The sequence below is a fragment of the Tupaia chinensis genome, unplaced genomic scaffold, assembly GCF_000334495.1.
Source record: "Tupaia chinensis unplaced genomic scaffold, TupChi_1.0 Scaffold000001_1, whole genome shotgun sequence".
NCBI classification, from domain to species: Eukaryota; Metazoa; Chordata; class Mammalia; order Scandentia; family Tupaiidae; genus Tupaia; species Tupaia belangeri.
The window spans coordinates 8,708,368-8,720,098 of NW_006159427.1; positions in this window are offsets into that span (position 1 = coordinate 8,708,368).

Sequence of the window (11,731 nt, forward strand, 5' to 3'; positions counted from 1 at the left end):
TACCTTTTCCTGTTTACTTTTTTAAGGAAGACTTTGCCATTTACCCTTTTACATAGAAAAACACATGACTTCTCCGACCACCCCATAGAACAGGGCACAGGCTCTCCCTTCTCTCTTCTGGCCTCACTGTCAGCCTCCAGGGATTGTCCTCAGAGAGGAAGATGGTCTGAAAATCCACTGGCTTTATCACGAACCCTGGAGAACCTGCCCGTCATAGGGGCAGAGCACCTAGCTCTGTACACAGTACCACTGCGGGGAGAGCACCCAGCTCTGTACATGGTACCATCGTGGGAAGAGCACCCAGCTCTGCACACACAGTGCCATAAAGAGAGAGCACCCAGCTCTGCGTACACAGTACCATCAGGGGGAGAGAACCCAGGTCTGCACACACATACACAGTACCATAAAGAGAGGGCACCCAGCTCTGCACACACAGTGCCATAAAGAGAGGGCACCCAACTCTGCACACACAGTGCCATCAGGGGGACAGCACCCAGCTCTGCACACACAGTGCCATAAAGAGAGGGCACCCAACTCTGCACACACAGTGCCATCAGGGGGACAGCACCCAGCTCTGCACACACAGTGCCATAAAGAGAGGGCACCCAACTCTGCACACACAGTGCCATCAGGGGGACAGCACCCAGCTCTGCACACACAGTGCCATAAAGAGAGGGCACCCAACTCTGCACACACAGTGCCATCAGGGGGACAGCACCCAGCTCTGCACACACAGTGCCATAAAGAGAGGGCACCCAACTCTGCACACACAGTGCCATCAGGGGGACAGCACCCAGCTCTGCACACACAGTGCCATAAAGAGAGGGCACCCAACTCTGCACACACAGTGCCATCAGGGGGACAGCACCCAGCTCTGCACACACAGTGCCATAAAGAGAGGGCACCCAACTCTGCACACACAGTGCCATCAGGGGGACAGCACCCAGCTCTGCACACACAGTGCCATAAAGAGAGGGCACCCAACTCTGCACACACAGTGCCATCAGGGGGACAGCACCCAGCTCTGCACACACAGTGCCATAAAGAGAGGGCACCCAACTCTGCACACACAGTGCCATCAGGGGGACAGCACCCAGCTCTGCACACACAGTGCCATAAAGAGAGGGCACCCAACTCTGCACACACAGTGCCATCAGGGGGACAGCACCCAGCTCTGCACACACAGTGCCATAAAGAGAGGGCACCCAACTCTGCACACACAGTGCCATCAGGGGGACAGCACCCAGCTCTGCACACACAGTGCCATAAAGAGAGGGCACCCAACTCTGCACACACAGTGCCATCAGGGGGACAGCACCCAGCTCTGCACACACAGTGCCATAAAGAGAGGGCACCCAACTCTGCACACACAGTGCCATCAGGGGGACAGCACCCAGCTCTGCACACACAGTGCCATAAAGAGAGGGCACCCAACTCTGCACACACAGTGCCATCAGGGGGACAGCACCCAGCTCTGCACACACAGTGCCATAAAGAGAGGGCACCCAACTCTGCACACACAGTGCCATCAGGGGGACAGCACCCAGCTCTGCACACACAGTGCCATAAAGAGAGGGCACCCAACTCTGCACACACAGTGCCATCAGGGGGACAGCACCCAGCTCTGCACACACAGTGCCATAAAGAGAGGGCACCCAACTCTGCACACACAGTGCCATCAGGGGGACAGCACCCAGCTCTGCACACACAGTGCCATAAAGAGAGGGCACCCAACTCTGCACACACAGTGCCATCAGGGGGACAGCACCCAGCTCTGCACACACAGTGCCATAAAGAGAGGGCACCCAACTCTGCACACACAGTGCCATCAGGGGGACAGCACCCAGCTCTGCACACACAGTGCCATAAAGAGAGGGCACCCAACTCTGCACACACAGTGCCATCAGGGGGACAGCACCCAGCTCTGCACACACAGTGCCATAAAGAGAGGGCACCCAACTCTGCACACACAGTGCCATCAGGGGGACAGCACCCAGCTCTGCACACACAGTGCCATAAAGAGAGGGCACCCAACTCTGCACACACAGTGCCATCAGGGGGACAGCACCCAGCTCTGCACACACAGTGCCATAAAGAGAGGGCACCCAACTCTGCACACACAGTGCCATCAGGGGGACAGCACCCAGCTCTGCACACACAGTGCCATAAAGAGAGGGCACCCAACTCTGCACACACAGTGCCATCAGGGGGACAGCACCCAGCTCTGCACACACAGTGCCATAAAGAGAGGGCACCCAACTCTGCACACACAGTGCCATCAGGGGGACAGCACCCAGCTCTGCACACACAGTGCCATAAAGAGAGGGCACCCAACTCTGCACACACAGTGCCATCAGGGGGACAGCACCCAGCTCTGCACACACAGTGCCATAAAGAGAGGGCACCCAACTCTGCACACACAGTGCCATCAGGGGGACAGCACCCAGCTCTGCACACACAGTGCCATAAAGAGAGGGCACCCAACTCTGCACACACAGTGCCATCAGGGGGACAGCACCCAGCTCTGCACACACAGTGCCATAAAGAGAGGGCACCCAACTCTGCACACACAGTGCCATCAGGGGGACAGCACCCAGCTCTGCACACACAGTGCCATAAAGAGAGGGCACCCAACTCTGCACACACAGTGCCATCAGGGGGACAGCACCCAGCTCTGCACACACAGTGCCATAAAGAGAGGGCACCCAACTCTGCACACACAGTGCCATCAGGGGGACAGCACCCAGCTCTGCACACACAGTGCCATAAAGAGAGGGCACCCAACTCTGCACACACAGTGCCATCAGGGGGACAGCACCCAGCTCTGCACACACAGTGCCATAAAGAGAGGGCACCCAACTCTGCACACACAGTGCCATCAGGGGGACAGCACCCAGCTCTGCACACACAGTGCCATAAAGAGAGGGCACCCAACTCTGCACACACAGTGCCATCAGGGGGACAGCACCCAGCTCTGCACACACAGTGCCATAAAGAGAGGGCACCCAACTCTGCACACACAGTGCCATCAGGGGGACAGCACCCAGCTCTGCACACACAGTGCCATAAAGAGAGGGCACCCAACTCTGCACACACAGTGCCATCAGGGGGACAGCACCCAGCTCTGCACACACAGTGCCATAAAGAGAGGGCACCCAACTCTGCACACACAGTGCCATCAGGGGGACAGCACCCAGCTCTGCACACACAGTGCCATAAAGAGAGGGCACCCAACTCTGCACACACAGTGCCATCAGGGGGACAGCACCCAGCTCTGCACACACAGTGCCATAAAGAGAGGGCACCCAACTCTGCACACACAGTGCCATCAGGGGGACAGCACCCAGCTCTGCACACACAGTGCCATAAAGAGAGGGCACCCAACTCTGCACACACAGTGCCATCAGGGGGACAGCACCCAGCTCTGCACACACAGTGCCATAAAGAGAGGGCACCCAACTCTGCACACACAGTGCCATCAGGGGGACAGCACCCAGCTCTGCACACACAGTGCCATAAAGAGAGGGCACCCAACTCTGCACACACAGTGCCATCAGGGGGACAGCACCCAGCTCTGCACACACAGTGCCATAAAGAGAGGGCACCCAACTCTGCACACACAGTGCCATCAGGGGGACAGCACCCAGCTCTGCACACACAGTGCCATAAAGAGAGGGCACCCAACTCTGCACACACAGTGCCATCAGGGGGACAGCACCCAGCTCTGCACACACAGTGCCATAAAGAGAGGGCACCCAACTCTGCACACACAGTGCCATCAGGGGGACAGCACCCAGCTCTGCACACACAGTGCCATAAAGAGAGGGCACCCAACTCTGCACACACAGTGCCATCAGGGGGACAGCACCCAGCTCTGCACACACAGTGCCATAAAGAGAGGGCACCCAACTCTGCACACACAGTGCCATCAGGGGGACAGCACCCAGCTCTGCACACACAGTGCCATAAAGAGAGGGCACCCAACTCTGCACACACAGTGCCATCAGGGGGACAGCACCCAGCTCTGCACACACAGTGCCATAAAGAGAGGGCACCCAACTCTGCACACACAGTGCCATCAGGGGGACAGCACCCAGCTCTGCACACACAGTGCCATAAAGAGAGGGCACCCAACTCTGCACACACAGTGCCATCAGGGGGACAGCACCCAGCTCTGCACACACAGTGCCATAAAGAGAGGGCACCCAACTCTGCACACACAGTGCCATCAGGGGGACAGCACCCAGCTCTGCACACACAGTGCCATAAAGAGAGGGCACCCAACTCTGCACACACAGTGCCATCAGGGGGACAGCACCCAGCTCTGCACACACAGTGCCATAAAGAGAGGGCACCCAACTCTGCACACACAGTGCCATCAGGGGGACAGCACCCAGCTCTGCACACACAGTGCCATAAAGAGAGGGCACCCAACTCTGCACACACAGTGCCATCAGGGGGACAGCACCCAGCTCTGCACACACAGTGCCATAAAGAGAGGGCACCCAACTCTGCACACACAGTGCCATCAGGGGGACAGCACCCAGCTCTGCACACACAGTGCCATAAAGAGAGGGCACCCAACTCTGCACACACAGTGCCATCAGGGGGACAGCACCCAGCTCTGCACACACAGTGCCATAAAGAGAGGGCACCCAACTCTGCACACACAGTGCCATCAGGGGGACAGCACCCAGCTCTGCACACACAGTGCCATAAAGAGAGGGCACCCAACTCTGCACACACAGTGCCATCAGGGGGACAGCACCCAGCTCTGCACACACAGTGCCATAAAGAGAGGGCACCCAACTCTGCACACACAGTGCCATCAGGGGGACAGCACCCAGCTCTGCACACACAGTGCCATAAAGAGAGGGCACCCAACTCTGCACACACAGTGCCATCAGGGGGACAGCACCCAGCTCTGCACACACAGTACCATAAAGAGGGGCACCCAGCTCTGCACACTCAGTACCATTGCTGGAATGCAGAGTAGCAACCAACCATCTCCTGGGTCTCTCACTTCATAGCCTTTGCAACACCACCCAGGGCCAGGGCCACCCTCCCAGGCCCGCCAGCAGTGCCCACCCACCCACTCTCTGAGTTCTTCCCTTTTGCCTCTTGTGTCTGGCAGTGTAAATGTGGTGCTCCCCTCCTTTCTCTTCCCCACTGCGGTCAGATGAGGGACCTGCTGCATTCGCCTCCAGACAGCCGCCCTCTCCACACAGGTGGGAACAGAAACCCTAAGACCCAGGTGAGAGTCTAGGAAAGGCCCAGACTCTGAGAATGAGCCCTCTCCTCTCCTCGTACTGCATGAGGTCAGAATCATGGCTTGTTTTCCCTTAAATCCTAAGCACCCCACTGGCCCCCGGGGCCTCGGAGGGATGTTCAAGAGTGTCATGTGGGTGGTCACACCCAGCTGACTGGGAACAGAGGCTGAAGACAGGGATGCACCGGGTGTCTGGAAAGAGGGAGCATAGGGAACCAGCAGTTAGCGTAATGGCTATGTCGCTGGACTCCCACGTAGTCGACCGCAGTTCGCGTCTTGGGCCTGGTAGCTTAGAACTCACGCCGGGTGCGTGTGCGTGAGTGCCCAAGATCCTGAGAGGAGAATGGAGGAGAAGGGATTGCGGCGTGACCATCCCCCCTGGGGGGTGATTTCTCGCTTTCTGTCTCTATGTCTCTCTCTGTTTGTCTGGCGAGCGCACACGCCCTATAGCGAAAACCTCTCAAAAAAAAAAAAAAAAAGAAAAAAGAAAAAGAAAGAGGGAGCACAGGCAAAGGAGGACTTGGCCTCTGAGCTCCAAATGCCACTTGCAACTCACTGGAAAAGACCAGCAATATTTACTCACCAGCACCGAGACCACGGGCAGACACGGACACACCTCGTGGTGGGTGATCTCTAGCAGGGAAGTTGCTGCTTGAGATAGAGAAGATCCCTAAGAGGCGGTGGGAGTGACCAGGACTAGACCCTCAGCGGTGCCGGATGGATTGAGAGCTGCACCAGTGTGCTCTCGGTCACCCCACCGTGGCCAGGGCTCGGGGTGCTGGGCAGACTAACTGGTCAGACTGGGCATTTGTCTCCATCCCCTGCAGCCGAGTTTATCCCTCACTCTCAGCCAGCCCCGAGGGAGGCAGAGTCAAGTTCCAAGAAGCTCTCTAATGAGGAGACAGAGGAACAGTCATCTCATGGTTAAAGGTATATGAGAATGTTCCTTGCTGGGTTCTGGCCTATTCTCTCCGTTTTGTCTTTGTTTTCTTTTGTTTTTAATTTTATTTAACTTTATTTATTTATTTATTTTATTTATTTTTAAATTTGACCAGAGAGGGGCAGAGAGAGAGAGAGAGCAAAATTGAGAAAGCAAGCTGCCAGGTTTGGGACTCGAACTGCGGTCAGCCATTTGGGAATCCAACGCCCTTAACCACCACTCCACTTGCTGGTCCTAGTGTTATGTTTTGTTTTTAAGAGAGATTTTTACTATGGGTACATGCACTCATCAGAGAGAGAGAGACAGAGAGACCAAAATGGAGAAATCATCTCCCAGGGGGGATGGCCACACCACAATCCCTTCTCCTCCATTCTCCTCTTGCGATCTTGGGCATGCATGTACATGCACCCAGTATGAGTTTTAAGTCAATGGGGCAAACCATTGTTAACTACATGGGAGTCCAGTGACATAGACCTTACACCATCTGCTGGTCCCTCTCAACATTTTTTAAAGTTTATTTATCTACTTCTTCTATGAGAGAGACAGAGACAGAGACAGACGAGAGGCACCAACAATGGGGTCTTCAAACCATAATCAGCCCTCAGGGTCAGCCAGCCTGGATCAAGGACATGTACTCATCAGACTGCATGTACCAGGAGGTCCTGGGACTTAAATCCAGGACCTTCCCATACGGGTCAGCTGTTACCACTGCACCATGGTCTGGCCCCACTGCAGCCCCTATCTGCCTGCAGGCCCACCGACTCTCCCTCCTCTGCTTTGGCCTGTGCTGGGTCCAGCCAAAGGGAACTTGGCTCTCTGGGACCTCACAACGGCCCTCCTGAGAGATTGGGAATTTCATCCTCTGGGCCGAGAGAGGTGAAATGTTTATTTCATCAGTTCAGGGAGAGGTGATGAGGGTTGGTATTATTCAGGGGTTTGTTTTCCAAAGGCTGGAGGCAAAGGTACTGGGTTAGACAGGAACACAGAGGCCTCGGCGTACCTGCCAGGAACAATAAACAAGTGCCCCAGTCTAATTGTCATTTCCTTTCTTTCCGAACTTCTAAGTTCACGAAGCAAATGGAGAAGCCATCTGCTGCTACCCAAATCAACCTCTGTGCCCACACACATTAAGGACAGAAAGGAAAAGTGAAAAAAATTGCAAAAATTAGTGCTTTGGGTTCAGGAAATCCCAGCTCCTGGAACCAATGGGTTAATACGAGGTCCGTTTATAACTTCCAGCTGTTTCGGTGTGTGCTGCGTGGTACGTGCTCCACATTCTTGCTGGAGGCCATGTAATCAGGGTTGGAATGGGCAAAAGGGATAATATCTTGAGCTGTTTAATTTTCGTTCCTACCTCCCAATGGGCCTATGCTAAAATTTCAACTCCTTGCCTCTGCTCGGATGGGCTGGTATAAAGTTACCTTCCAATGAAGCCAAGAGAACATTTCGTGTAAAGAAGGTGTGGGGCAGATGGAGTTGGCTCGCATCTGACAAGGAACAAGTTTCCACTGCGGGTTGGGCCTGCCCGCCCCAGCTCACAAGGAATGAATCCCAGCTGTGCAGCTCCTGGCCTGCTGACTACCTCGGCCTGCTCTGGGAAAGCCTCCCCTCCCTCCTTGATGCTGGGGCATGGGGGGAACAGGCAAGGAGAACAGGTGGTCATTGCCAGATGCAGAAAACTGGCTCTGTGCCAAGTCAGCCCCGCCATGTCTAGAGAGGTTTGTGAGTCTCCTTAAAGTGAAGACAACTTCTCCACATCATGGGAGAAAGCCAATGCCCAAAGGGGAGCAACGACAAAGCCATTGGAAAGAGCTTGAGGATGCTCTAGGCTTTAGGCTTTGAGGTGGGTGTTCATGTCATTATCTTCTCAGTCACTTTGGCCAACACCAGCACCAGCAGTCTTAAGAGTTCTAACAAGAGGTGAATCTGAGTTCCAGGCCAGCATAGGCCAGTAAGGAGCTTCGTACTTCTGTATGGGCCTGGGCTTCCTCTTAAATTAAGTTGGAGTAGTCCATTTCTAAGGTCCTTTCAGATCAGCTCTTTCAACGTTTCTAAGACTCTCCAAACTTGGTCGTGATCCATCTGACCAGTAAGCAGCTTTCTACAAAGACGCATGAACACATAATCATTTTCCCTCGGGTAGTATTTGACTCACTATTTTCCCAGAAATGAAGGAGTTGGACACCAACGAATAAACTACCGTGAACACTATTTGTATTGTTAGTATATAGATAAACAAATGTGTGCTCAGAGCTGATGGAATTTTGTTTAGACAATTTCTAAGCAGCGCCTTGTAAATAATCACTCAGCAAAGACTCAACAAAACACTCAAAACACCATTATCTACAAAATGTCTGAGCAATGCCCTGCACATAATTGCTATTTCAAATACAAGCCTGAATCTTCTGCAGGACTCAGTCAGTCACCCCGCAGCCATAAGTAACCCGCGGAAAGGTCTAGGAGTTTTCAAATGAGTATGCGGGCCCAGGCCATTCCTGAGCCCACTTGGCTAAGAGCTACAAGGAAGAAGAAATCCCTTATCTATTTACCCTTCCCTTCAAGGTCGGATGAATAGATCCAGGTAAACAGACCCACCTCTTAACGGATTTGAAGTAGGGGTTGATCAGGGGATTACAACCAGGGAAGGCTGTCCCTGTGACTTGCTGGCTGATCTTGGTTGTACAGGGAGGATGTCTGAATGCCAGGAAATACTTGTCTAAGCATAGTTCTGTCTTGTAGGATGCTATTGCAATTACTTATTCATTCATTTATTCAATATATTTGTCAAATACCTACTGCTTATATAGCAATGTTCTAGCCAACAGCACCGCACTAACAAATGGGACTAATGGAGTTCTTGCTCCTGTGAAGTTCACAAGCCAGCAGGGGAGGGGCTGCTAGCCATGAGCAGACTGTCCATAACCAACTCTGGGGAAATGTGGAAAAGCTGGGTTGTTATCAGCAGAAAAACCCGTTGCTGAGATGGGATTCTGAACCGCAGTGGGGACACAGCTGGCTAATTTACTCTCCAAGGTCACCTAAGATGAAGTCCTCACTGAAGGCAGGGCTTGGGGCTGGGGCTGGGACCACCAGAGAACAGTATGCAGGGCCTGGAGGAGTTCAGGGTTACAGCAAGAGGGAGCTGCTTACAACGGAACTAGAGAGGGACACAAAGCCCAGATGCTCACTGTGCTTCTCAAGGTGTGGACTGAAACCCAAAGCTTACCGCTGAGGGAGAAAGCCACGGCCACTGAGGCAGTTGATAAAGTGCTGTGGCAGTGGCAGTGGCAGTTTAGTGACCCCACGGTGGCTGTGGCAAAGCCCTGCTGGTGGCAAATCAGCAGTAGAGACAAGACCAAGTCCCTACAGGTGACCTCGTGACCCAACTGCCTGGCCTCTGCCAGTTGCAGCCTCTGATTCCCGTTACCTCCCACAGTGCCGTCAGCCGCCTCATACCTTGCTGCTCAATTCCTTTGCCATATACACTCACCAGGCTTAGTTTCCGTGCTTAAAACCTAGATCCTTAACTAGTACAGAAATTGGATTTTCCATGAAATGCAACTTTTTTTTTTTTTTGGCTATAGGATGCATGCACTCACCAGAGAGAGAGAGAGAAAGTGAGAAATTACCCCCTGAGGGGATTTTTGGGTCTTAATCCTTTCTCCTCCATTCTCCTCCTGGAATTTTGGGCACACATACACATGTGCCCAGAGTGAGTTTCAAGCCTTCAGGTATGGGACTTGAACTGCAGTCAACCATGTGGGAGTCCACGATGCCACCTGCTGGCCTGTAACAAACATTTTTAAAGACTTCAGGGCCTGTAGCATCTGGCTCCTCATGGGACTGAGTACTGAGAACATCACATCATCCTCTGTGGCCTTTCTGGACAACTTCCATCTCGAGGGCTGGGCTCCAGCCAGCCAAAGATTCATCACACACCACTAGAGGTCTGCGCTTTGGTTTGTCTTTGGGTGGACACAAGGTAGCTGACAATGCTGCAGCTCTTTACATGCTATACACCCCAGTGAGAAAAGAAGATTTACGCGGATAAAAATGGGGAGAAACACACACCTCCAGGGAACCAAGTACGAGGTGCCAGGTGTGGGTCTTCTTTTCCGACGCAGCAGTACGATGCTCAGGACTGTTTGTTTATGTGTGTATTTTTATGTAGAAGGCACCTCTTATGCATCAACTAAGTTCAAAGATTTTTAAGGAAGTGGAATTCATTTAGTCAGAAAATAATTCATCCCATCTAGCTGTATTTTTGTCTAGCCTATGAACCACCTTAAATGTTATTTAGAAGAAGGTAGATGTAAATAAATAAATAGTAAAGAGTTCATGATTCAGCACATTCTTGTCATTCTCACTCAGAGGGCAGAAGACTGGTCTTATGAGTTGGGAGACTGCGGTGGGGGCACAGCAGGGGAGCAGGACAGAGTCTCATTGGGAGGATGATGTAGTCCCCAAACAACAAGGCTTCATGAAAAATGTCCCATAGATAGCCTTGTATTATAAAGGCTTGTCGCCCCCAGGTTTGTATTTGTCGCGGTGGTAGTATTAGGAGAAGGGGCCTCTGGGAGATGATTGTGTCATGAGAGTGGAAATCTCATGAATGGGACTAGTGCCCTTATTAAAGAGACACCAGAGTATTTTCATCCCTTTCACCAAGTGAGGACTCAGTGAGAAGACGGGGAGCCTCTAGGAGCTAGGGAGTGGACCTTCAGGGGACACCATAGCCACAGATGTCTTGATCTGGACTTCCTGGGCTCCAGAACTATGAAATAAATTTCTGCTGTTTGTAAGTCATTTGCTTTATGGTATTTTGTAATAGCTGCCTAAACTGAGTAAGACAGGTAGCTCTGAGAACAAACAGGGCAGGACTTCAGAATATATGGTGCTCGAGTCATTACGGTGATGCCGTAGATACTGAAACGAGATACATAGGGACCACGTACCTAAGCACCTGGGAGGCCCACACCGTTGCACATGACCTTACGGACATCGAGGCCCTCCTCGCCAGCACATGCAGCTTACACAGAAGTGCTAGTCCCCTCCTGCCTTCTCAAAGTCCAGCTAAGGGCTACCGATCTGTGTCAATGTAGAAAAGCAAAAGAGAAATTCTGAAGAGTTGGAATCTCTCTCACCCTGGGGAGTCACGCAGTGTCCAGTGTCTAGACGGCTTTGAAGCCAGTAATCCTCACATCCCAAAGGCTTCTTGTCCCTTCCATGACCCAGCCGACTTGGAGAACTGTGGGGCAAGAATGAGTCTGCAAGTCCCTCTGGCCTTCCAGCATTGGGCAGGTAATTGGGATTCTCCCCTCCCAGCAGGTGGCAGTAAGGAATGTCACCATGGAACCAGAGCCAAGAATGCTCTGGCCATTAGCTGGAGAGGGAAGCTAAAGGACAGTTTCCTCCCTGATCACACCAACTCCAATAAGATTTAACCCCCTTTTTTTAAAAAAAAATTATTTAATTTAATTAATTTATTTATTTATTATTATTTTTTAGTTTGACCAGAGAGA